The sequence below is a fragment of the Pongo abelii genome, chromosome 7 (assembly GCF_028885655.2).
Source record: "Pongo abelii isolate AG06213 chromosome 7, NHGRI_mPonAbe1-v2.0_pri, whole genome shotgun sequence".
NCBI lineage: Eukaryota > Metazoa > Chordata > Mammalia > Primates > Hominidae > Pongo > Pongo abelii.
Window position 1 is genome coordinate 23,421,339 of NC_071992.2, and position 27,310 is coordinate 23,448,648.

General features: G+C 48.3%; 1 long non-coding RNA gene across 1 annotated transcript in view; it reads right to left on the reverse strand.

Annotated features, from left to right (window-relative positions):
- LOC134761911 (uncharacterized) overlaps positions 1-2,727 on the reverse strand; it is a 137,252-nt gene extending 134,525 nt beyond the window's left edge. The window contains exon 1 of the long non-coding RNA XR_010141068.1: positions 2,365-2,727. This is a non-coding gene — a long non-coding RNA (uncharacterized LOC134761911). The remainder of the gene's footprint in view (positions 1-2,364) is intronic.
- Positions 2,728-27,310: the final 24,583 nt, after the last annotated feature.

A 27,310-nucleotide genomic window follows, 5' to 3' on the forward strand; every position in this document is an offset into this window, starting at 1 on the left:
CTCACTAAAAGCTAATGACTCACAAAATGATGATCACTGTCCCCCAGGGCTGCCTGAACTTCCCCTTGTTTCTAAGCCAATATCTAAGAACAAGCCTCAGCATGACTTGACTAGACAAATACGTCACTTCTTATGGAAGGAAACAGATTATTCCAAAAAAAAGAAGCTGCTGCAAATCCAGCAGGAACTTGGAGAATATGCCTGGGAATTAATGTTGAGTGTGCTGGACTGCATGGATGGAATACAAGGTTAGGTTGTGGACAATTCATTGACATGAGAACACTTTCCTATGACTCAAGATTGAATACCCTGGCAAAGACATTCAGAGTCAGTCCTAATGCACTGTTGGCATGGCTCCTTGAAGCTTGGAAACAATAACAGCCTATAGTATATGAGGTGGAAATGCCAGAACTGCCTTGGCAGGGTATTGAGGAAGGGAACAAAAGGCTCAGAGAGGCACCTTGTTGAACTGAATTTGCTGTGTTATACCAGCGAACACGCTAACTATGTTCTCCAGGGAGGCCTGGAGGACATTGCCTTCAATAAAGCAATAAAGAAATGGGGCACTGTGATCAGTAATTCAGTGGTGGCTATTGTCTGAGGCCAGGAAAAACAGTGGGAGATGCTGCCATGGCTCCCAAATGTCAATGGGGCTGGGATTCTAGAATAGCCAGGACAACGTCAGAAACAAAGTGAATGCAATTATGTGATGGGCAGCAAGGCTGGAATCATAACTAGGAGGAGGTGGGGTGGGGGAAGACTTGTTGCAATGACTAATAATCCTCGATGTTTCCAAAGGTGAGATAGATCTTCTTTGCCAACAAAGGTATTGCTTGGCTTATATAACTTAAAATGATCAAGACGGGGTGAGCAGAAGGCTGATGTCAGTGGCTAGAATAGAACATTATAATCCCTCATCCAGTTTCCAGATCTGAGATAGTTCTTGGACTCACAGCCCATCACTAAAAGAAGAGATCAGGGCCCCTTTGATAAAGGATACTGAAAATGCCACAGAAAGTATATACAGTACCAATACTCTCATTCCTACCCTAAATGGACTTTTGGCCATTTATCAGAGTAACTGTATACTGGGAAAAAGATAATGCCCAGAAATTTCAGAGACTGCTGGATACAGGATCTGCACAGATTGAAACTGATACCAAGGGATCAAAAACACCATCCTATTTGAGTGGAAAGCATAGAAATATTATTTAATCAATGGACTCCCAGTAGATGTTCACTTCATAGAGGGTCCAGTGGGTTTACAGCCTCACTCTGTGGTCATTTTTCAGGTCCTTTTATGCATAATCTAGATGAATGCACCCAGAAGTTGGCAGACCTCTCACACTGAATTCCTGGCCTGTGTAGTATTTGTTGGAGTAGAAAAGGCCAAGTGGAAGGCTCCCCACCTCTCCTGCCATCAACACACACCCACACACTCACACACACATACTCTTACACACAAACACACCCACATACATACACTCACACCCACACACACCCACACCCACACACATATACACACTCTTACCGCTGCTATAGTTTGAATGTTTTTGTCCCCTCCAAATTACACATTGAAATTTAATCTCTAATGCAAAAGTATTTGGAAGTGTGATTTTTTTTTTTTTTTTTTGAGACAGAGTTTCGCTCTTGTTGCCCAGGCTGGAGTGCAATGGCATGAACTCAGGTCACCACAACCTCTGACTCCCAGGTTCAAGTGATTCTCCTGCCTCAGCCTCCCGAGTAGCTGGGATTACAAGCATGTGCCACCATGCCTGGCTAATTTTGTATTTTTAGTAGAGACAGGGTTTTCCATGTTCGTCAGGCTGGCCTCGAACTCCCAACCTCAGGTGATCCGCCCACCTCGGCCTCCCAAAGTGCTGTGATTACAGGCATGAGTCACCATGCCCGGCCTGGAGGTGTGATCTTTTGGGATGTATTTAGGTCATGAGAGCTCCACCCTTATGAATGGACTAATGCATCTTAAAAGGGCTTGCAGGAGTAGATTTTCTCTTCTGATCTTTTACCATCTGGGGACACAGCATTTGTCCCTTTTTTGCCCTTCTGCCTTCTGCCATGTAAGGATGCAGCAAGAAAATCCTCATCAGCTGCCAGTACCTTAATCTTGGACTTCCCAGACTCCAGAACTGTGAGAGCATAAATTTTTGTTCTTTAGAAATTACCCCATCTGTGCTATTTTGTTACAGCAACAGAAAACAGACTAAGGCATTCCCGTACTCACACCCATACCTACACTCACACACTAAAATGCACATACATACACATAAACATATGCTCACTGGGCCAAGACGGTAAAACAATACTACACCTTAGATGGAATGAAAAAGACTAGTATGGTATCACCTTCAAAGACTTAAAGGATACAGGGTCATGGTCCCCATCAGATCTCCATATAAGCCATCGGCAAAATTAGATGACTCCTGGCAGATAACAATGGACTACGATAAACTTAACCAAACAGTAGCCTCAATTGCAAGTCTTTTTGCCAGATATCTTCAGTAGCACAGATCTGCACAGCCTCCAGCACTTAGTATGTGGTTTACAATCTGATGATTACATTTTTTTCAGTCTCTCTCGAGGAAGATCAGAACAAGTTTGCATTCACTTGCCATACATAGCTGTACATATGAATGGTTTTGCCCAGATCTATTTAACTCTTCTGCTCTCTGTCACCATACAGTTCAAAGGAACCATCTTTTTCTCAACATTCCACAGAACATCAGACCGGTCTATTATACTGATAGCATCATAATAACAATTGAAATGAGCAGGAAATGGCAAGTACTCAGATGTCCTGGTAAGATGTGTGCATCAGGGGTTGGAGATAAGCCCTACAAAGACTAAGAGGCCTGCCACATCAGAAAAGTTTTTAAAGGTCCAGTGGTATGGGGCATATTGAGATATTTCTTCCAAGATAAAGAAGAAATCGTTAAACCTTGAACATCCCATCTTTAAGGTAGCGGCTTCATATTTGGTACCTTAAGACCTGGCAGATTCCAGGATGCTAGCAATATCTGGGATAGATGACAATGTTTTGAGGAGTCTTGGTGAGATTAAGCAGGGAAGTTACAGAAAAAAACCCTAGGATTCTAGAGCAAGACTGAACTATCTACAGAAAAAAAAAGAAAAAAAAAAAAACCTCACCCTTCAAAAGGCAGGTTTAGGCATGCTATTGGGCTGTAGTAGGGACTAATCACCTGACCATGGGATATCAAGGAACAATGAGACCAGAGCTGTCCATCATAGTCTGGATATGTTTAGAACTGCCAAGTCATAAGTTGTGTGGACGCTGGAGAATTCCACCATTTAATGAAAATGGCACATTCAAGATCAGTCCCTAGCAGGCCTAAAGGACACAAACAGGTGACCCAGATCTCACGTCACCTACTTATGTTGCACCAATGTGTTTCCTTCAGCTCCTGGTTGTAGGGAGTTCTCCATCACCAGCTGATGGAGAAGGAAAATCTTGGGCCTACTTCACAGATAAGTCAACTCCGTATTCCAGTTGAACCCAAAAATGTACCACTATCTCCCAGTAGCCTGATGCAAGGGCAGCCCTGAAAGTCAGCAGTGAAGGGAAATCTTCCCATTGGAGAGGGCCTTGAACACTTGAACTGATCCCCAACCTGATGTGGTGGGAGAAGGGCCCTGAGGTTATGACAGTCACATACCCACAAGCAGTAGAGAATGGCTTAGCTGGTTATGGTCAAGAGCCTGGAAAGGGCAAGATTGCAAAATGAGGAAAAATGGGGTGGATCATTCTCAGTGTCCACTAGAGAGCATTCCCACAGAGCAGGCATTGAACAACCAAATAGACAGGATCCTGAGGATGTCAGCCCACTGCTGCCCTTAACCATCCCAGTGAATGAAGCTTTGATAACAGGTAAGGAGGCCATAAGCCAGACAGCATGGGCTTCTTCTTACTGAGGATGGTCCAGTTATTTCCAGAGATTCATATGGTCCCTCATGACCAATGCTGAGTCCTCAGTTTGACACCATCCCTCAAGGAAACCACGCAGCCACTTCGTGGCAAGTTGATGATGTCAGAATTCCTCACCCTGGAAGATGTGTTTTGTTCTTGCTGCATTGACACATATTCTAGGAAAGGCTTTGCCTTTTGGACCTGCAGTGTCTTGAATAGAACTAGTGTCCAAGGGCTCATAGAGTATCTGGTTTACTATATGGGATCTTGCAGTATATCACTGTGGGCCAAAAGATGCACCTTGCAGTGAGAGAGGTGTGGCAGTCAGCACACAACCACAGGGCCCGGTAGTCCTGTCATGCATCCAATACATCCATCTCTCAGAAGCCACCAATCTGATAGAACTTTGGGTTGGCCTCATGAAGGTTCAGCTAAGCACCAGCTTGGTAATAACATCCACAGGGTTGGGACACTAGTCAAGATGCAGCATACTGTTTGAACTAATGACTACTTTATGGTGTTGTATCCCCAGTGACTTAAATACACGGGTCTGAAGACCAAGGGCTGGCAGAAGAGGTAGCCCTTCTTAGCACCATTCCCAGTGACCCACGGGAGGAATTCATGCCTCTTGTCCCTGCACCTTTAGGATCTGATGAATCTGATTCCAGGGTCGGGGGGAAATACCTGAAGCAGGAGACACAGTAAGGGTTCCTCTAATCCCAAAGTGAGGGCTATTCCCTGGTCATTTTTGGGTCCTCATGCCAGCATACCAGCAAGCAAAGAAGAAATTATTAAACCAGGAGGGTAAATTGACCTGATTCCATGAGCAGTTAGGATTTCTGCTACATCATGGGGGCAGAAAGGAATAGGTCTGGAATTCAAGAGATCTGCTGGGGGTGCTGCTTGGTGCTTCTGTGCCCAGGGATAAGCATGAATGGGCAACTCTCTCAACCAATGGCCTGACAAAGTCACAGTAGCCAGGGGCTCAGCCTCTCAGGGATAATGGCTTGGTCCATCCCACCAGGCAAGAAAAATGTAGCAGAAATGCTGGCTGAGTGCGAGGAGAATGTAGAACCAGTTGGTGGTGAAAGAGCAACATGATGATTATCAATTACAACCTCAGAACCAACCACAGCAGCAAAAACTTCATCTCACTAGCCCCTTAGTTGTCTTTTTTATTTTATTAGGAACAGTCACATTTGAAAGAAACAGTCAGGATGCAGTCAGGTTAACTGGGCCATGAGGGGATCTGAGTAGTGCAAGGGGAGGACCGGAGTAGATGCTGTCAGTTCCCTGTCCATAACCCCTGCACACTTACCGTTCCAGTACACACCAACAGCATCCCTGCACCTGCAGTTCTCCCCATGGAGCTCGCCTGAAGTGCTGGGGAATCAAGGCACCCAGAGGTTTTGGTATGAGTGAGATGCTGATGATAGGGAACTGTGGGAGGATTCACACTGGGTTTCCTCACCCTTCAGCATAATGGAATCATTTCACAATACACATATATATCAAAATACCATGCTGTACACATAAATAAACATAACTTTTTGTCAACTAAGAAAATATTTGTTAGGTTACAAATTCCCAATAGGGAAACTTAAAGCACTCTGAGTTTGATATCTGGGGCTTTCCTTGGTATCCCTAAAATCACACCACATAGACAGCTACAATTCAACTATGCCTAAAACACCTTTAGGGAGCCTTTGAGAACTCATGGCTCATGCATCCCAGCAATGGAAGAAGATCCCATCCTAAATCCAAACACAGAGGGAGGGGATAGAGGGAAACCCTTGAGGAAATGAATCAAGAAGGAGCGAGGCACCAAGAAGGAAGAAACCAAAGAGGAGGCGCCAGAGTAAGGGCTTGAGGGGAAAGAAAGCCAGGAGAGAAACTACACACAGTCACCCACAAGCAAACAAAACCTGCACATACACACAGTCAAAGGAGAAGCATCAGCCGAGACCACAGATGAAATTTAAAGTTGTTATGGCAACCAGAACAGGTGAGTGGGCACTTGTGCCCACTGAATTTACAAAATTAAAGTAAGCATTGCATTTGCTAACTAATTAAATAATCCCTTCTAAATATTTCTAAGCCCCCAGCCATGAGTCACAAAAGAGGGCAGGGAATGCGAAGCCAGAGCTCTCATTCGTTTACTCCAGGGTCTAGAGAGCTGCCTCACAGGGTGGTTCTTACTGAGGAAGGTGGGGGCTGAGAGGGTCGGAGACTAGCAAGTGGGGGTGGCAGAGACTTGAGGACATCCCTTTGGTGACAGCAGGAAAAAAACCAGTTTTAGGCAAAGAGTAAGCAAAGACTCAGAACTCTCCCTTGAAGCCTCCCAGAGGACAAGTGACAGAGGCAGGGCCGGCCCACCATGTGTGTCCTCTGCCCCAGCCATTCTGCAGTGCCCTGTCTCCCATCCAGAACCAGGGCTACAACAGAGATATGGTGGGTAACAACTAGATCCCAGGGGTTGCAGAGACCAAAGCCCACATCTCTGCAGAGACATCAGGAAGCTCAAATAATCCAGTCAAATAACGCAGCTGGCTGGAGGAGACAATTCGTTCAGATGTGGGGGGTGGATTGGTTTATTTTTAAGAAATAAAAGGAAAAGCAGCTTCTGCTAGGAATCAGATGCACCATCTTAGCTGCTCTTCCCTGGGGAAATAAATTACACATAACACTGTACACAAACACATCTCCACACACAAACCCAGCTGGCTGCACTGTGGCACTTGTCTCCCTGGGGAAGTAAATTTCAATGTCTATATATCTCTATCTATAGATACATGCACAGAAAAGGTCACACCATGTCTCCTTCAGTGCCCCTTTTACTTGAAATTAAACAATTATTGTTTCCGTGTTTAGTCTCCTGCAAAAGGAAGTCATCACTGGAGTAGCTCACCTAAACACACAGGCATCGCAGGCCTTCTTGTTATGCCCATGGGCAAAGTAAGGCAGGGAACAGAGCACCAGGATGCAGAGATGTGGGTGGTATGAGCATCCCAGGAGACCCTGGTACAAAGAACCCAGCCAGTGCCTGGGGACACATGAGTCACCCCACAGGGAGCTGAGGCTGCTCTGATGTTTTCTGTTTCCATGTTAGTGTTTCCATGTTAGTGGTGCAATGGTGTGTGTGTGTGTATGTGTGTGTGTGTATGTGTCCATCCCCTCAGAACAGGACAGGACTTCAGCTTTCCTTCCACAGCTGCAACCAACCCAGCTTACCACTCTAAGTTCCACTGAATTCAAAAGCTTCAGAGCTAGAAGTAGTCTCATTTTATAGAGGAGAAACCAAAGGTCGGAACTGGTGACAAGGATCCATGTAAGCTCCATGAGGGCAGGGTGATGTGTCTTTTGTTTCCTGTTATAAAATGTACCTTGTATGTGAGAAAAGAAGGGAGGGAGGAAAGGAGCAGGGAGGGGAGGAGAGAAACACTGTGTACCCTGTCTCCTTGTGTGCTATTCTCTCTCCTAAATCTGAAGCCTCCATCAGGGTGAGCCACAGGGCATAGCAGCACCATGTCAGGGGCTGTAGCAACTGCAGGGTCATGCTTAGATCCTGAGTGGAGTTGGAACTGTGGTCTTGGTGGCACCAGGGTGTGTAGCAGGAATCCATCCAATCTGGAGGCCTCTCTCATCTCCTGTTCATGGAACCACATCCTTCAAGCCCCCCAGTGCATGACCCTCCCTGATCACTGCAGCCCATGCTGCTGCTCACTTCCAGAACTCCTGCATCCATCTGCTGCCAGTCGGTGCCTTATACATGCCAACCCTCTCTCCCACACAAGTCTATGGCTTACAAGAGACCACTGGTTGGATGTTTGCGGGTGTACACATCCAACCATCCAACTCATCTATCCAGCAAGAGTGTAAGTGTATGTCTGGACTGATGCTGCAGGCATAGAAAGCCATCAACAAATGCTTGGTGGGTTGATGGATTGATGTGTGAACCAAGAGAAGCAGAGGGGATTTCTGGAGGACAGAAGTCGGACCCTAAGAAAGGCTACTGGGAATACCCATTCTGGTTCTGCCATGGGTGTCTGCTCTGATTTGACGCCTTAAACAGCTTCTGGCATATCCAGATTTGCAGCATGGTTTTAAAACCATCATAGTCATTTCCGCTTCTGCTCAGGAATCCCTCCAGGCTTCCTTTCTTCATATATGTCTAACATCCTCTGGCACTGGCTCCCCCAGCCACTTCTCTGCCTGGCTGTGCTTCCTGGCTCCTCTTCTCACATACCCTGTTTGAATTTGGCTTCAGGTGGCTCATCTTGCTTGAACCTGAGAATCTGCTGGGACGAGGCCGCCAGTGGTTGCTTGCATGGCTCCAAAAGTTGACACTTCAGACAAGCACTTCACAGCCTCCATCCTATGCCTAGAAGCCAGGATGCAGTCAGGCAGGGACCACAGAGCCCCTAGCCCCTCTGCTCAGGGGAAGGATATGACCATCAGGACAAAGGTTCATTTGAGTAGGGAAATGGGAGAAACACCAAGCCCTTGGCATCCAGGCCCGAATTATGTGGCCCCTGCAGGCCCCGTTCAGTCACCCCAAGGCTGCTAGCCTCAGCTGTCTTGGCCAGGCTGCCTGAGTCCTGGTGGGGAGAGCTGCTCTTGCCTTTTTGCCGGCATGCTTATTCCAGTCAAACTAGGCCTGTCCTTCCCTATCAGCTTCTGGGTCGAGTCCCCAGGGAAGGGGGAAAGGAGAGGTCAAGACACAAGAGGAGATGTCACTTCTCGTCTAAGTCTAGTGCCAAAAGCAGGGAGGGGGGCTGCCATGACAAGCCCTAACACTGTCATTGTTGCCTCCCGTCCCTTCCAGGCTCACATGGGTGAAGAGTGGGGGTGCATGAAACAGGCACAGTGGGGCAGCCTGTCACTTGCACACTGGCAATCTGGCATGAGCCAAGTCCAAAGTTGTATCTCATGACAGAACTGGACAAGAACCAGGTGGTGGGCGGTCCATTCACTCCATTAATGTTGCTCATCAGCTCTGTGTCATGCTGAGGCTAAATGGGGAGGAAGAATGGCCCAGTCCCTGCCCACAAGAAGCTCACTCTCTAGTAACAGGCCTCAGCAGTCCTGTGCGACAGACATGATGAGGAGGGAAGGGCAGGGTTTAGTGGGAGTCACGGGGGAGGGCAGAGGAATGCTGGCTCCTGGGACACCAATGCCCATAGAACAAGGGGGCAGTTGAACACTCAGCAATGCAGCATGGGGGCTACAAGTGTGAGCTTGGGAGGAGCACAAGCCTGGGTCTAAATTCTGGCTCCACACCTACTAGCTGTGTGGCCTTGGGTAAGTAGCTTAGGTTCTCTGTGCCCCAGGTTCCTTCTGTAAAATGAAAGTGGGAAGATAAAATTACCTAAGTCACAGGGCTGTGGCGAGAATTAAATAAGAAAGTGACCTAGCCCAGAGTGAGCTCCCAGTCAAGGTCAGCTGCTACCATTGTCATTCTTAATAGTATGTCATTACTGCTGAGCAGAGTAATAGCCATAGTAGCGGTAGCTGCTGCTGTTGTCATTGTTGTAACCATTAGCACCTGCAATGTCTCTCAGCTGCTCCCAGTTGCTCCAGACCAGGGCAGCCTGGGTGAGGTAGTAAGGAGCAAGGGTGAGGGACTAGGAAGGCCACTATTCCACAAGCCTCGGGGCACTGGAGAAGCCCTCTGGACAGGGTCTTTGGCACAAGGAACAATATAGGAGCCCAGTCACCAGAGAACAAGGTCAGAGTCAGATTAGCTTGTAGGGTGATAATCTGGAATGATTTAAATCACTCCCTCCTGAGAGACATTGAGACATTGACTTGCTAGGGGGCTAAGAGGCCCCACCTATGGGAGAAGGGAGGGGACAGAGACAGGGCCCCTCTGAGGAAAGAGGGCATTTGCAGGGCATGACCTGAAGACGGGAAGTGGCCACCATCATCTTGGACCACAGTCTTGGCAGGGACCATCTGTTCCAAAGCTCTTAAACTGTTCCCACTTTGGAGCAATTCCAAAGTCTGATTAATGTCCTGGATCCTCTCTCCTCCGGAAAATGCAGGTCTTACATTTTGAATAAAAGGTCTATATTTTATATAAAAGTCCAGGCTTGAAGGACTTCCATAAGGTCATGTACAATAAGAATTTCTCCAGGCACAGCACACCAGCAGCCAAAGAACATCCACAAAAATGCTTACGTGGCACCAGTAACAAGAACACAAATGGCTTGCCGGGTGCCCACCCTGCATGTCTCCTGCCACTTTCTGAAGAATGACACCAAGGCAGCAGATATTACGGCCCCCTTGGGTGTGGGGATATTCAAATGGCCTACGGTCCATGTTCACTCAATGATCTGCCAAGGCCTATGGAGCCAGGCCTGTCTGTGGCAGGCACTGCAACGGATACGGGATCAGGTGAACCCTCAAGGCTCTCACGGCTCATGGGGAAAAGCAAATATAAACACAACTAGCCCCAAGCTATGGCGCAGGATAGCAGGGGTCCCCCAGAGGGACAAATGGATTCTACAGGAGAAGAGAGCAATTCCACTGGGGGGTTCCCAGGGGCAGGATGACGGGAGACTTCCCAGAAGAGACCCTCATGCTTGAATCAGATTCAAAAGAGCATAAAGTTTTGTTGAAAGTAACTGTAGCAGAATTGCCAGCAACTCTATAGGACTTTTTTTTTTTTTTTTTTTTTTGAGATGGAGTCTCGCGCTGTTTCCCAGGCTGGAAGGAAGTGGCACGATCTCGGCTCACTGCAACATCTGGCTCCTGGGTTCAAACGATTCTCCCACCTCAGCCTCCTGAGTAGCTGAGATTACAGGCACCCACCATCAAGCCTGGCTAGTTTTTTTTTCTTTTTCTTAATGGAGATGAGGTTTCATCACGTTGGCCAAGATGGTCTCAAACTCCTGATCTCAGGTGATCCGCCCACCTCAGCCTCCCAAAGTGCAGGGATTACAGGTGTGAGCTACCGTGCCTGGCTCTCTATAGGACTTTTGAAGAGATAGGGTGCACTCACCGCATTTTCTAGTTTCTGCATTCGATGCTTTGACATCTCGGGGCCTTGCTGATACTGGAGGGCTGCCTCTCCCAAGGCTAGCAAATTCCTGGAGAGAGTGAATCAACCAATCCAGAGTCCACTCCTTTACCACTTACCCTATCATCTTCTTACACTTCACTCTGGACCTCTCTCTACCTGCCCGACTCGCCCCAGGGCCAGGGACCAGACAACTAGGGAAAGTCCCCGTGCCACAGAGCTGCTGTAACGATTCAAACTAGCCAGCTCTGGGCCTGAGCTGTCCCAGGGAAACCACTATAAAGCCTCCTGGCCACGTTTTTCCCTCCCTTCTTCTGCCTTGCGACCACCCCTGGTGCTTCCCTCCTGTGGCCCCGCATGCTAAGCCTCCCTCCTCCTTCCTTCGTGACAGTCATTTCTGTGTCTGAGTCTCATACCATCTCTGATTAAAATAAATCCCAGGTACCCTTAAAACATGGGTCTGCTTCCCCGAGGGAAGGAAGCCTGGTTGGGCTTTATCTGTAGACATCAATGAATGGAAGAAAGATGTCGATTTCTCCATGGGACCAACTCATGAGTAAAGAGGAAACTGTAAGGAAGACAGGCCTAGTCCTGCCTACATTTCAGCACGGTGCAGGAAGAGAGTCCAGGGGATCTGCCGAAGACCTCTTCTAGCTGGGGAACTGCACCAAGCTTAGGGGGAGATTCCTAACAGAGAGCTCTAAAAGAAAAATCCCACTGGGTCCATTTAAAGGCAACCATGAAAGGCCAAAGTGTTCTGCTTGGGCATCTTCCTAGGAGGAAATGCCATCAAACAGTGAGGGCGAGGACTGGCCCCTCGGTGCCTATGACGATCTCTGGCATCAGGGACCACCTTGCTGTTAACCAAATGTGTGCAGTTGAATCTCAAGACACAGGGCTGGGGGAGGCCGCAGAGTCAATAAGCAAAGAGACCCAATCCCTGGGGCCTGGGAAGAGGAGAGGGTTTTACCACTTCACCTGGCTGGAGGCTCAAGTATGTCATTTCCACAAATCCCTGCAGGCCCCAGTGAGAAGCCATGGGCAAGATGGGCACAGGAAGGTGGTGGGGGCAATGGGTTTGTGCAGGGGGCAGCCAAAAGGATTCCACGCCCAGCACCAGGCCTGACCCCCAGGGGCCACAGAGAGGGGAAGAAAAGGCCCTGTCTCCCCTGCCTTGCAGCGTGGTCCAGATGGACTCGAAGGACAATCCCATGAAGTCAGTAGATGGAACAGAGAGCTGCAGGGCAAAGGCTGGAACACTAGGCCAGTCATCTTTCTCTAGAGTCAAAGCCACAGCGCTGCTTTTTCCCACTCCAGCCCCACAGCCAGGAAAAATCGGCCCTTTTGTGCTCTCCAGCTAGAGGTCACTGGGGCATCTCCTCCAAGGCTCTATGTTTGGGGCTTGGACCCAGGGCTTCCTGTTGCCTGGGAGCCATCTGGCTCAACAGATCCCATTGTTTGGGATGGGGACAGGGCTGGAGGCCCTGGGGAAGAACCCAAGGTCTCAAACATTTAAACCGCTACATCCTGCAGCAGTGGTTGTGGCCTCACTCGAGGAGCATTCTCAGGCTCTCTCTGGGGGTATCCGAGCAGCGGGCTTTCTTCCATCAGCAGCCAGGGGACACCCACAAAATATGCTCACTGTGCCAGGAATGAGAATAAAAGTGCCTCAATGGATCCCCAAACTTCATGCCTCGTATTGCGTTCTCAGATTAGATTTGCAATAGCCCTGGGAGGCAAGTATCCAGCACCGCAGGGTTGCGCCATGCTGGGCACCAGGTCTAGCACTCTATGGCCTTGCTTCTGTCTGATTCAGTGCTATCACAAAATTCCTCCCTGCATTCACCCCAACCCTAACACTCACCATCCACCCCTGCCTCCAACCTCTGTCACAAATCCTTTCCCTGTACTAGCCTCAAAGCCTAAACTGGACAATGTCTTTGCTATGTCTTTTGGCCTCTGCCCAGTAGGGTGGCCATATATCCCATATACATAGAACAATCATTCTCTCCATCCCTTGTCCCAGTTTTAATATTAATATCATTCCCTTTCACCTGCAGCAGCATCTCCTTTTGGAAGATAAATTATTTGACTGGCTTCCCTCATGGGTTACATTCAGAAGCTCCCACCTGCCCTGTACCTACAGAGGTCCTGAAACCTCAGCCCAAAGTGGCACCTCTTCCTGGGCTGGAGGTGGCACTTTCACCGTGCCCAGCCTCACTAGGGAACAGGAACCAGAGGGAAGGCATTATTCCAGTGAGCAAATGAGAACACTGAGGTCAGAGAGAATGCAATCTGCCCAAATCACTGAATTTGTTCATAGCAGGACTCAAGACTATACAAGGATTCTATGCTGGATATGTTTTCACCAAACCAGGCCATTGTCATGACTTTGCTTCCCACCATATCTCAATTGCAGGCTGGGATGCCCTCTTGGGACTTGCCTTGTTGTCTGCCATTGCTCTTGAGTTGTTTCATGTATAATGGATTCTCTTGTCCCAGACAATAAAGTCACAGAGCCCAAGAGCTGCGTCTTCTCCTTTTCTCAGCCTAGGTACAGAGGATCTGCTCAAGAAATATTTGCAGAATCCATTTGAATGTTGCTGGGTCCTGCAGGTTTAGGAAGCTCTCCAGAAGTGTGGCAAGACTCGTTCAACACTGATGTAATATTGAGTGGTGAGAAGGATGCTCTCTCTAAACTGCTTTTCAGCTCTTCTGCCATGACCTGTCCAGGCTGTCTGCACCAAGGCCACATATGGAGAAGACCCACCCCCACCAAAAAGACCAAGAACCCACCACGTAGAGAAGAGCTTCATGGACAGTAGCATGGCCAGTTTCATGGAGAAAGGTCCCAGGCCTGCATTCCAAATTTATGCCAACATCCTAAATCCATGCCAAGACTGGACAACTGGTGTCAACTTTTGAGACAGACCACTGGAATCATACCCCTCTCTCTCCACCCACTGTAGTTTATACAAAAATAACTGACACAGTAAAACAACATGTAGACCTCCCAGCTTTCTCCACTTAATCCCCACTGGGTATGAGGCCTTGGAAAACGCTTCCCTCCTCTGAGCGTTAGGTTCCTCATCTGGAAAATGAGAGCATTGGACTAGACCAGTGCTGCCCAGTGGAAATGTCATGTGAGCCATGGATATAATTTTAAACTTTCTAGTAGCCACATTAAAAAGGGGGGGAAAGGTGTGGAATTAATCTTAATAATGTATATCATGAACGTCATATATACCAGCAGTCCCCAACCGCCAGGCCACAGACTGGTACCTGTCCAGGGCCTATTAGGAACCAGGCTGCACAGCAGGAGGTGGGCAGCAGGTGAGTGAGTGAAGCTTCATCTGTATTTACAGCCGCTCCCCATCACAAGCATTATCACCTAAGCTCGCCCCCTGTTAGATCAGCAGCAGCATTAGATCCTCATAGGAGCATGAACTCCATCGTGAACTGCGCATGTGAGGGATCCAGATTGCATGCTCCTTATGAGAATCTAGTGCCTGATGTCACTGTCTCCCATCACCCATAGATGGAACTATCTAGTTGCAGGAAAACAAGTTCAGGGCTCCCACTGATTCTACATTATGGTGAGTTGTATAATTATTTCATCATATAATGTAATAAGAATAGAAACAAAGTACTCAATAAATGTAATGCACTTGAATCATCCTGAAACCACCCCTCACCCCATCTGTGGAAAAACTGTCTTCCACGAAACTGGTCCCTGGTGCCAAAAAGGTTGGGGATCACTGAAATATACAACATGTTATCATCTCAACACATCGTCAATATAAAAATTAATGAGATAATTTTAAATTTTCTCATACTGAGTTTGAAATCTGATATGTATTAGGCCAGGCGTGGTGGCTCACGCCTGTAATCCCAGCACTTTGGGAGGCTGAGGTGGGTGGATCATGAGGTCAGGAGATTGAGACCATCTTGGCTAACACGGTGAAACCCCGTCTCTACTAGAAAAATACAGAAAATTAGCCAGGCATGGTGGCAAGTGCCTGTAGTCCCAGCTACTTGGGAGGCTGAGGCAAGAGAATGGTATGAACCCAGGGGGCGGAGCTTCCAGTAAGCCAAGATTATGCCACTGCACTCCAGCCTGGGCGACAGAGCGAGACTCTGTCTCAAAAAAAAAAAAAAAAGAAAGAAAGAAAGAAAGAAAAAAGAAATCTGGTATGTATTTTACACTGGCATCAAATGCCAGTTCAGACCAGTCCCACCTCAAATGCTCAGTAGCCACAACATAGTGCCAAGGGGCTGCCGTGTTGGACAGTGCAGGACTAGACAACCCTAAGGACCCTCGTAGTTCAGACAACTTAGGATTTCATGATCATGCCTCTACACTTTGCCTGACAGCAGATTCTCCACCACCAGGCTCTGCCCACCTGCTCTCAAGGAGACACAACTTTACCACCTAGGCAGCCCGCGCCATCCTTTGTCACCCAGTGCTGACCTTGTGCTCTCCAGATAGGAGGTTTGGCTTACCTGGACCCATGTTCTAAGCCACAGAGGTCCTGCCCCAGTGCCTCTCTCAGCCCAAAATATGAGCTTGGTTTCCAAGTCCAGGCTTCCAGGCCACCCACCCTGCTCAGAACTTCTCTCCAAGTCAGTCATTAGACCTGCACACCATGGCAGGGACGGCTAAAAGAGACTTAGGAGCCCACATATGTGGCAGTCCTCCCTTTGGACAATTCTATGTGTGTTTGTTTCATGCCAAATATGTGGCAAGTTCTATGCCAAGCTCAGGGGCACCAAAGAGAGCTAGATAGTGGTCCTCTATTCCCTTAAGACCCTAACCCTGATGTGCATGGGATAGACAACTGGAGGATGACACAAAACAATATATGCTGAAGTGTTCAATCGGATACCTCATTGTCAGCAGCCATATCAGCGGGGGTCTCAGCAGGAAACAGATGGTACACTCAAGCTGGATAACTGAGGAGAGTTTCATGAGAATGCTATTTTGAAATATGTGGGAAAGATTTAGAGAAATACACAAAGGATGACATGTACAACTCTCCTGGGCCTGAAGAGGCCAAAGGAAGGAGAAACTGAAGAAACAGAGAGGATGGTTACATGGAGAAGTCCACTTAACAAGAGTTGTAGCAAGTGAGGCAACCACTCAGGGAATGAGTATTCTCCATCCACTCTTCTCCCACCCTCTGATCTCCATTTGGGTCATTCCATTGGCTAAACCCAACCTGAGGCCAAAGACAAGGGAGTCTATAGGGGTTGGCCTCCCAGAGCACACAGTAGGGTAAGGGTGAGCATAGGGGGACCAAGAGAGGATATCCAGGCCATGGACGGATATGAAAACATCCAGGTGGTAAGTATGAAAGAGGTCAGAGTTACTTCTTCCTTGCTGGGGGAAGCAGGGTTAGGTTTGGATCCTGGGGGATGAGTGGGCTTTGGAGAGATAAGAAAGGAGGACCCTACAGCTTGGATGGCAGAGTCAAGGCAGATGGCCTGAGCGAAGTCAAACATTTGGAGATCAGTGTGAAGTCCTCAGAGATAGGGTAGCTGTGATAAATCGCCGCAGAAACCTCGAAGTCTCCTTTCCTCACCAGCTCCAAGATCCTGAAATCCCAGGCTTCCTTCCTGGAAAGAACAGATGTGAACCTTGAAAGGCTGAATTTTAACTGGGCCCCAGAAAAAGGCAAGGAAGGCTATAGACGTTCAGAGAGGAAAGAGTTGATGTGTGATGCTCCCTTCGTGAAGTCTGAGAGATAGCAAAGCAGTATAGGTACTTCACGGTCTAGTATGGAAGAGTAAATAGTCTGGTCTCTAGATACAGCCAGAGAGGATAGAGGTCTAATAGGTATGAGAGTAATAACTAGGATAGGCATGAGAATGAGTATAGCACTTTCCACACAATCCTTACATAAATTAGCTCATTTGACTATCTCAACAGCCATATGGAGGAAAAGGAGGGAGCTAGGGAAAGAGGTACCAGACGCAATGAACACCAAATATGTGCCCAACACTGTATGTAACATTGTGCACTTCATGGGTCTACAGTCCCATTATTCCCATTACACAGAGAAGAAAACTAATGTCAAAGGAAGTAAGTGATTTGTTCTAGGTCAGACAGCCATCAAGTGAAATGGGACTGGGACCCAAGCTCTGAATCGAAATCTTTATGTCTTTTCCACATTCATAAAATAATGAGAGAATAACGCAAGCCAGAATCAAATGAGATCCTGGATACCTACCACTTTATGGGAGGGCAGAGCACTGGGTAATTGAGGCATTATTGTTACAGGGGTTGGGGGGCAGAATTTGGGCTGCAGACGATAGGTGGTGGAGTTCAGAGAACTGCAGCCTAGAAGAATGGACAAGAGTCAGTTTCATGTCAGAAGCAGGAGGACCTTGCACACCCAAGTTCGGTTTCTATGGAAAACAAACTTCCTCTTCTGGAAGCCTTGATCTACTCTCTTTCCCTAAGCATAATGGGAGGCCTCCACCCCCATCCACACCCTCTGACAGGTCATGATAGGGAGCCTCCCCCACCACCCAGTATAGCAGTCACCATCCAGATTTCTGTCCCATGCAGAAAAACAAGATTGCAAGTATGCAGGAAGACATATAGGGTTTAAATACAGGGTCTGTGGGTCCTGCCAGCCAATCCCCACTGGCCAACAGAGCAAAATTATACATAAGCTCCAGGTCACTCTGTCCCACCATCAGGCATGGAGAAGGGGCAATGATACACACATTCTGCCATTGCATCTGTATCTTAATTATAAAAAAAAAAAGAATGCTTCTGAGGATGGACCTTCCTATTTGCAACATCTTTGGTTTGCAAATTTAGGTCATCATTTCTTATTTAGGCTGTGTCTATAACAGAAAAGCACCAGATGGGGAGAGGGTCAGCCAGTGTTCCTGGTGGTTTCATGACTGATTTAGCCAATATGGTTTGTCTGAGCCTATGTGATCTGGTATTTAAAAAGGGGAGTAGGAGGGACAATGGCAACACAACAAAAGGGAATAAATGGACCGGACAGCTCTATGAAGCACTGCGAAGGTGCATTCAAGGAGCAGCATTGGGGTGGGGAGGGAAAGGGGCCTCCAGGGCTCTGAACCATGCCCCAGTGCACATTAGAATCACCTGCAGAGCCCCTAAGTAATACTAGTCCTGGACCCCACCCTCGGAGATTCCAATTTACTGGTCTGAAATGGGGCCACAAACTAATAGTTTTTAAAAGTGCTTCAAGTACAGCCAGGGTTGAAAAAACTCCAATATTAATCCAATTCTACTTTCTCTGAAGCCCCTCCCCTCTGCCCCCCACCTCCTTTCCCCTTCTTCTTCCCCATGCCTAGTTTCTGGGGTCACCGATCTGTACCACTGCTCTCCAACAAGAAAGGTGACCAGCCATCCTGCTTCTAAAACCAGAAGCCCAGCATCCCAGGAAGCCCCTAGCCCCAGACAAACTGGGAGGACCAATTCCTGGGTTGCCAGCTCTCCTGAGCCTGACAATCACCATCTTGAGAGATGATGAAGAGCTCAGAGCCTGCCTTCCTCTTTGATCTTTCCTGATCATCCTAAGCCCCAGGGACTGATATGAGAACCCCAGAGCCCACGAGCCCTAGGTCCCCTCCTGCTGCCCTAGCCTGGGGCACCGCACACACTTGAGAAGGGACACTGGTAGGGCTCAGTGCCACCTCGTTGGTGCCCCGGGCTGATTTGCCCCACATCTGAAATTGCACCTTTGGTGCTAATGTGCTACTTCCAGTGGTCCTGGAGCTCTAAATTCAGGAGCCATTTACTAAGCAATATTCGTATTTATTTGTGAAATTATATGGACCTTTATAGCACACTTACAAAGACAAATAAATCCCTGCTCACATGGCCCAATTTGTTGTTCTACCCTGACACTTCCGTGTCATGATCACCTTTCTTTCAGCTGGTTATGGCCAAGGCTGTTAGGGATTTATTAGAGGCATTTTATAATGTGCTTTACAAGATGTTATTGAGGCTGTGGCTTTGTTTATGGGCAAGAGGGGGAGGGATGGAGGAAAAGTGTTGGGGAGAGGGGAGAGAAAGAAAAAGAGGGCACTGCAAGCAGGTGACAGAATGAGCTTCCATGCATCTGGAAGCATCATCCAGGGATGAGTTTAATAGAAACCCTCTTTCCAGCCTCCACCCCTACCTCCCGCCTCAGCTCACCCACCACTTGAAAAACTTTGATCTCTCACTTCTGCAATATCTTCAGAGGTGGAAATTTTTTTTAAAGACACAGACATCAAGGAGATTTTAAGATAAGATTAGGGATGAAGGGACCTCCTTTATAACTGGTGAAATACCAGACAGTTTTGCTAGAAGTGAAGTTTCCATCCTCTGGTTCTTTCTACTAAAAGGAGGAAAGAAGGAAAAAGCAAATGGGAGGCAACCTTTGTCACGGTCTTCCATGCCCTTTCTGAGGGCTGGAGACAGCTCCCTTAGTGGCCGGCTCACCCTTTCCTAGCAAGGGTTAGACTGAAGATGGCTGAAATAATCCAAATGGAGAGTCCCAATATTTGCTTGACAAAAATTTACTGAGTTCCTTGAACAGCAACGCTGGATAGGCAAGTCAAGGTTTGCACCCTAGGGGAGTTTGCCCCGTGAGGAAGAGAGGTATGTTTGTAGGCTCACTATGGTTAGCATCTACCAGGCTGGATGCTGTCACAGAGACATGCAGAAAGATCAACAGGAGAAAAAGCAGAAGCCACAGTTTTCTGGATCACGGGGAATCAGACAGGGCTCCACTCACCTTTGAGCCAGGCCTTAAGAGAAGAAATAAAGCTTTCCAGGGAGAGACAAGCTTCCCATCAGAGAGCCAGCCTGCAGATGGCGGCACCAGTGCTTGGAGATAGTTGTTCATTCCATAAATGTTTGCTTAGTTTGGTCAGGCGCCAGAGGCTTTTCCAGGGACTGGAAGACAATGGCCAATGAGGCAGACAAGGCCTTTACCTTTGCGGTGCTCATGAAGTTAGAGTCCAGAGGCTTTGAGCTGAGACCTGGAGCCTGGAAAGGAGTCAGCCAGGCAAAAACCGAGGAACACAAAGGAAGTCCAAAGGTTCTGGCTTAAGAACAGGAGTGAGTACATTGTGGCTGCACAGTGGTTCAAAACAAAACTGAAAATGTCACCCAGAACCAGATGACTATGGTAAGGAGTGTGCCTTTTATTCTAAGGGCAAAAATAAGTGTTTCATTTAGCATTATCAACAGCACATTGGCCCAGTGCCCATGGACACACCCAGCTTCCAGATCTTCCTTTCTCTAAGAAAATGGCTCCAGCGCTCCTTGGAATAATGGCTGATTCTAGGGCTTGGGCAGGGAACACACCAGATGAGCCCACGGCACCTTCCAGTGCCAGAAAGCAGGGATGTGTTAAACAGAGGGAGTACGGCAAAGTGACACGGGAGCCAACCCGAAGCAGCTCCCCAAGGCCAAAGCTGGAACACTTTGCACAGTAAGTAAATAAAATTTTATTGAGTTGTGACCCAAAGTATGATGCAAATACCCATGAGTCCACTGATATAAATACATGATGAATTAATAAATAAACGAATGGATGAATAAGTGAGAGAGCAGAAACAGATCTCCCCTATCAATTTCCAAATATTTAGTAGACGTTCTCCACTCCAAGTCATGGAGTTTAATTTTCTTCTCTCCCTGCCCCTTGAATGTCATCTGCTCTTGGTGACCTGCTTCCGAAGAGTAGAGCATGGGAAAGGAGCAGGAAAGGTAGCTGCAGAGGAGAAACCTGGCAAACACGACCTCAGCCAGGTGATCAAGGCCAAGGTCCACAGTGAAACACATCGCTGATGCTAGGTAGCCTTCATGTGATGTGAAAAGAATAGCACTTCTCCTCTCCAAAACCCATAACTCCAGCCTAAACATGAGAAAACCATCAGATGAACCCAAATTGAGGGGCATTGAACAAACTGCCTGACCCGTACTCCTCAAAACAGTCAAGGTCATCAGTAATGAGGAAAATCCGAGAAGCTGTTACAAGGAGACATGATGACTGAATGTAATGTGGGATTCCAGCACAGAAAGAAAACTAGTGAAATCTGAATAAAGTGTGGAGTATAATTAATAGCAATGCACCAATGTTGGTCCTTTAGTGTGATGAGCGTACCTTAGTACTGTAAGATGTTTACAATAGGGGAATCTGGGTGAGGGGTGCCTGGGAACTCTCCACACTACCTTAGAAACTTTTCTGTAAACCTAAAACTAATGTACAATTAAAAAATTTTTTTTCAAAGATCCTTGGGCTGCCACATGCCTATTGAGTTGTGGGGGAGCAAGAGTGGAAGCGAGTGGTTGTGACAGTGGGGATGAGAAAGTGGGCAGTAGTGGGGTGTAGACCTGGCCAGGAGACTGGTGTGAAGAGGGGGAGGACGGGGATCAAGGATAACCATTGGTGTTCAGCTTAACGACTGGGGGAGGATCAGGTTGTAGGCAGGAAACACAGATCCAACCCAAGGCTCATTAACCTTGCGATGCTTGTTACACATCCAAATAGAGTGTCTGTCACATAAGCATTTGGATGTATAAATCTGCAACTCAGGGAGATAAAGGAGCTGAGGATATAGGCATCTATCAGTATCCATACTGTATTTAAAGCAATAAAACGTGATTCATTCTTCCAGCAGACGTTCTCTGAGCACCTACGTGGTTGCCAGGTTCTATTCCAGGCTCTGGAGTTAAAGTAATGAGCAAAGTGAGCAAAGAGGAGGAGGCAGCCAGACGGACAGAGGGAAGCTGCAGTCTCAGGCAGTGGCCGGGGCTAGCAAGAAAAGAGAACAGGAGAGACGTGGGAGCAGAGAGTTTGGACGGGGTGATCAGGGGGAATTCTCTAAGGAAACTGCATTGGAGCAGAGACTTGAACAACATGTGGAGATGAGCTACATGGATACCCAGGGAAACAGCATTCCAGGCAGAGGGAACAGCAAATGTAAAAGCTCTAGTGTGAGATGGGTGATAAAAATGGGAACTGCCAGCACATAGCTGTGTACCGAAAGGAACTGTCCCCAGAGAGCAAGAAACTGGTGATTGAGAAGAGGCCACACAGACAGAGGGAAGTCCTGAAGGTCACAGAGCACTTTTGGGAGCTGGCCTTGGAGAGGGCCAGGGACCTTTCTCCAGGCTAATGGGAAGGAAGGCAGAGTGTAGGGTGCAGAGGCTGGCCGCCTCGCAGATTTGAAAGCAGAAGCCAGTAATGATTTCTGGGCCAAGGTTGGGGGTGGGGAACAATATTTGCCTTGAAAAGATAGTTTAGACCCTTTAGATGGAAGATTGGAGGAAAGGCAGAGGCCACAGCTCAAGAGAAAGGTAATGAGGTCCTGAGCTGAGGGCTGCAGGGGGTTATATAAGTTCCCGCTTGCTGCTGTAACAAATTACCACACACTCGATGGCTTCAAACAACACAGATTTATTATCTTACAGTTCTGGGGGTCAGATGTCCAAAATGGGTCTCACAAGGCTGAAATCAAGGTGCCTGCAGAGCAGTGTTCCCTTCTGGGTGCTTTAAGAAAGAATCCACTTCCTTGCCTTTTTCAGCTTCTAGAGTCTGCCCACATTCCTTCACTTGTGGCTTGTGGCCCCCTTCCAACTTCAAAGCCAGCAAGGTAGATCTTCTCCTGCCTCTCTCCTTCACATTTAAAGAAACCTTGTGATTACGCTGTGTCCACTCGGATAACCCAGGACAATCTCTATTTTAAGGTGAGCTGGAACCTTCATTCCATCTGCAACCTTAATCTCCACCCTTACCATGTAGCCAGTGTATTCACAGGCTCCAGGAATTAGGACACGGACATCTTTGGAAGGGCCATTATTTCACCTACCATAGGAATGGATCAAGAGCCTGTGCAAGGAAGTACAATAACTGAATTTAGCAAGGTTTAGCAAGGAGGGTGGCATCGCTGCCTGTTGGTGAGGGGTGGGCATTTGGGAATCAGACAGATTGGGTGCGTGCTCACTAGAAGGCAAAGGGCAAGCAATCCAACCCTCTCCAGGTCTCAGGTTTCTCATCTGTTAAAGCAAGGTAGCAGCATCTACCTCACAGTTTCTCCAAGGATTAAAAATTAAATCCTGACACAACCTGCTACCAAGAGGAGATCAATAAATAGTAACTATGGATATCATTGGCAACAAAGCTATTTGTAGTGTCAAGGGGCTGTTGGGATGAAGGGAAAGAATGCAAAAAAGCAACTTGGGTTACTCAGCTGGGCCACTGGCTGAACAGAGTGAAAGAAGTCACTGAAGGAGAATCCAATAAGGAAAGGACAGGCAGAAAACAAGTGCAATTTTCCACATCTGGGTCTGGGCTTTCAAGGGACCCACCAAGGAGCCATGTCACTTTTGAGTGAGTTACCCTGGCTTTACTGCCTCACCCTTGCAGTCCTGCCTTGTAGGATAATGATAAAGATTAAACACAATGACCTTCATCAGCAGAGTACAGTGCCTGGCACATAGCACACACGCACTTAACAAACAGCAATTGTGTGCACTATTATCCAGGAGGCGGTTCAATATTACCCCATCGTGGAGCTCAGGGAAAAGGTTTGAACTGGACCTGAGGAAATTGGAGAAGCACATGGACGCAGCCTGCAGTTGGACAATAACAGCCTAAAGTAGGCTCAGTGGCACTGCTGGCAGCAAGCCCCCACTCAGTCTGTCCCTGCAGCACAGACCACAGACCACAACTCACCATGGGAACAGCAGGGACGTGGAGGGGTGCACAGGGAGAGGGCCACCAGGACTAGCAGGGGACTCAGCCGGGGTCACCCAGGCAAGGCCAATGCCCCTTCTCTGGGCTCACACAGCCAGGATGCAGGAGCCGGCTGGACAACCCCAAGGCACTGTCATTATGCCCTGCTTCCCTGTCTAACCCAGAAGCCTGTTGGAAGGAGGAGCAGGAATTCAAGAGCAGCCTTAGGGTTTCATAAGACTGTGGGATGCTTCCAATCAGATAGAGGAAAGCTCTATTTTTTCTGCAGGTCAATGACTTTTAATAATTCTCTACAGACTTAGACATCCAATTAAAACTCCTCAAGGGCAAACACTGGGCTTCATTCATCTCCAGGTAGCAAGAACCCAGTACTGGGCCGCATTATTAGGGATTCAAAGGAAGAAAATGAGCGAGAGAAGAAGAGAAGGAAGGAGGGAGATAGGCTGGGGGAGAAGGAAGGAAGGAGGAAGGGAAGGACAATGGAAGAGAGGTAGGAAGATGGGAAGGGATACAATGAATGAACACAAAAATTTTGTGGGGGTTTTTCTGAGCCTGGAGAAAGCATTTCAAGGCCCTTAACTGTTATAAATAAACAGCTCGACACCTGTTCCCTCTGCCAACTGATCACAGGCATCTTGGTGCAACAGAACTGAGTGGCCAGGCCAGGGTCACAATGAGGGTTTTCCCAAGCCAGAGCTTAACCCAGGGCCTAAGTCCCCACCCACCCAGCCAAGCCAGCCCTTGAGCCAAGCTGAGAAGTCCCCAGAGGCTTAGGCAGGGCTACAGAAGTGTGGAGAGGACAGCAGAGACCAGAACCCCCACAGAAGCCACAGGAAATGCCCCTGCCACTTCTCCGATCAGTGGCAGCACCATCCCCAAGGTTAGCGGCTGCCATAACCCATCATCTGGGTCCTGGAATCAGCCTGGGGCTTTGCAACTGCTATTTCTGCAAACCACTAACGTTTATTATCTAATTTATTTATATTGTGTTTATCATTATTATCATTACTGCAATTTTCAGTTTTCCTCATCCTCCCTTTGAAAATGATGCCACAGGGAAATCGTTTTCCTTTAACCAGTTGGCTGGGTCCGTGGAGACCCAGAACATGCCACTGAACCGTGCAGAAATGCATCATTCCTCCTTCTTACTGAAGACTCCAGCCACCTCCCGACCCCCAGCCCTGATGCTCCTGTCTCCAGGCTGCCTGTTCCAGGGCGGAGCATGATGACATTCCAGGACTTTCTAAAGAGCTTCCACCCAGACTCAGAGTTCCCTCCCTGACCCTGCAGGCTTAAATCCTGTAATGTAAAGGAGCAAATACAACAACCCCAATTTAGCACACGGAAAAAAGGAGGTATTGGGCACTGCCTCTGCTTCCCTGAGCTGCAGTTGGGAAACAGCTTCTCCTCCTTTACTCCCTTCACACTCTGAGTCATCATCCCTTTTCTCCTCATCCCCAAAGGCTCACAGGTGGCACCCACGCCTACTCTGGGGTGGCCTCGTCTGGTGTCTCCAAACCTCTTGAAAAGTACACACAGAACTGGGTGTGTCAGCTGGGCGTGGTGGCTCACGCCTGTAAGCCCAGCCCTTTCAGAGACCAAGGCAGGCAGATCACCTGAGGTCAGGAGTTCAAGACCAGCCTGGCCAACATGGCAAAACCCCATCTCTACTAAAAATACAATAATTAGTCAAGCATGGTGGTGTGTACCTGTAATTCCAGCTACATGAGAGGCTGAGGCAGGAGAATCTCTTGAACCCAGGAGGTGGAGGTTGCAGTAAGCCGAGATCGCACCACTGCACTCCAGTCTGGGTGACAGAGCAAGACTCCCTCTCAAGAGAAAAAAGAATTGGGTGTGCTGCTCTGACTTCCGAAACAAGCTGGAAAGGGTTGGAACCTTTATCCCATCCTCTCCATGGAATGTGTGCCATCCTCTCACAGTGACCACAGTCGGCCACCCCCAGGTGTGACCAGCCCTGGCAAGGCCCCCGCAGGGCTGTGCTGGGGACCATGAATCTGGACTGCCCTGGTGGCAGTTGTATTAAAATGCACCTGCAAGATTTTAATTGAGGTGACTGAGTGATGGCACACAGAGACTAATGCCACTGAAAGATTTTATTATTATTCCCAGCTCCCCTAGAAACGGGAGGCATCACCAGCCATGGCCACACAGCCAAGCACCTAAATCAGGAAAGAGGCAGAAGCCAGCACCGGGAAAGCAGAGGCCACACCTCTATCACAAGGCTCTCAGGAAGACAAGGTGGGGCAGCGTGGGCAGGCCTCAGGCTGGCTCCTCTGAATAATGTCAGTGGGCTCTGAGTATAAGGGTGTTCCCTAGCTGCTTGGTACCTGACCCTGGAGTGATTCAGGATAGGGAAATATTGCTGGGTGGGGAAGAGTTAGATAAAGGAGATGATTAGGAGGATGGGCTCAGGAATGGGGCATGAAGGGTGTGTTCACAGGCAAGCTGTTTACCCTCTCTAGGAATCAGCTGGCCCTGGGGGAAGCCATCTCTCCCCAGCTGACAAGGCCCCTGCAAGATGTCAAAACATCATAAAACACAGAAAATTTAAAAACACGAAGAATACAGCAGAGAGGGAAGGAGAGGACAGACAACAGCCCTGACTCTCATATCCACACCACCCCAAACATAAGAAGTCCACCTTCCTCAGCCCCCAGCTGCCCCCACCCCAGGCAGAAAGCAGCCCTTTCACACCAGTTTTCCTTCTGAAGCCTCCCTACACTGTCGTTTCACTTTGGCCTCACCTGGCGTAGATAGGAGGGGGGCAGGCAGAGCAGAATGCAGGGAGATGGACACAGTCTCTCTGGGTGGCTTCATCCTGTACTCCCCATGGACCTTCCAAAAGCCAGACGTCCCCAGTCAAGAGTGGCTCACATACATCTAGACACCATGAGTGCTTAAGGACACAAGAGTCCTTGTGGGGGGCCTGCCTCTGCCCTGGCACATCCTCATCTCCCCGGAAGTCCCACGCTGCCATCAGGGGTCACGTGTGAACAAGCCTCCAGACCTGGCTCACTACATACAGGGCCTTCTTCTCAGCAGCCTGGCGGGAGGGGCTGTCACAGCCACACATGTGAAAGCCACCATGGTTTACACACACATGGCTCCAGGAATCCAGAGGCCCTGCTGCCTGAGCGCCTTTATCTCTCTGTCGCCTGTCAGCTAATGCTGACAGTCCTCTTTAATTCTTCTTCCCTTTCACATCAAGTCAGGTTCAAATGCCCACCTCCCCTTATTCTTTATAAAATGCAATTCTTTTCTTTATGCTAAGAAGGTGTTGTCTTTGAAGCAAAGCCAACTGGGGTGCAACTCATCTCCACAATTCTTTCAAAAGTCCCTAAGTCTTTCCAAGCCTCAACTTCCTCATTTGTAAAATGGGAATGGGCCAGGTGAGGAGGCTCATGCCTGCAGTCCAGCACTTTTGGAGGCCAAGACGGGCAGATCGCTTCAGCCCAGCAGTTTGAGACCAGCCTAGGCAACATGGTGAAACCCTGTCTCTACCAAAAATACAAAAAATTCACTGGGAGTGGTGGTACACACCTGTAGTCTCAGTTACCCAGGAGACTGAGGTAGGAGGATCACCTGAGC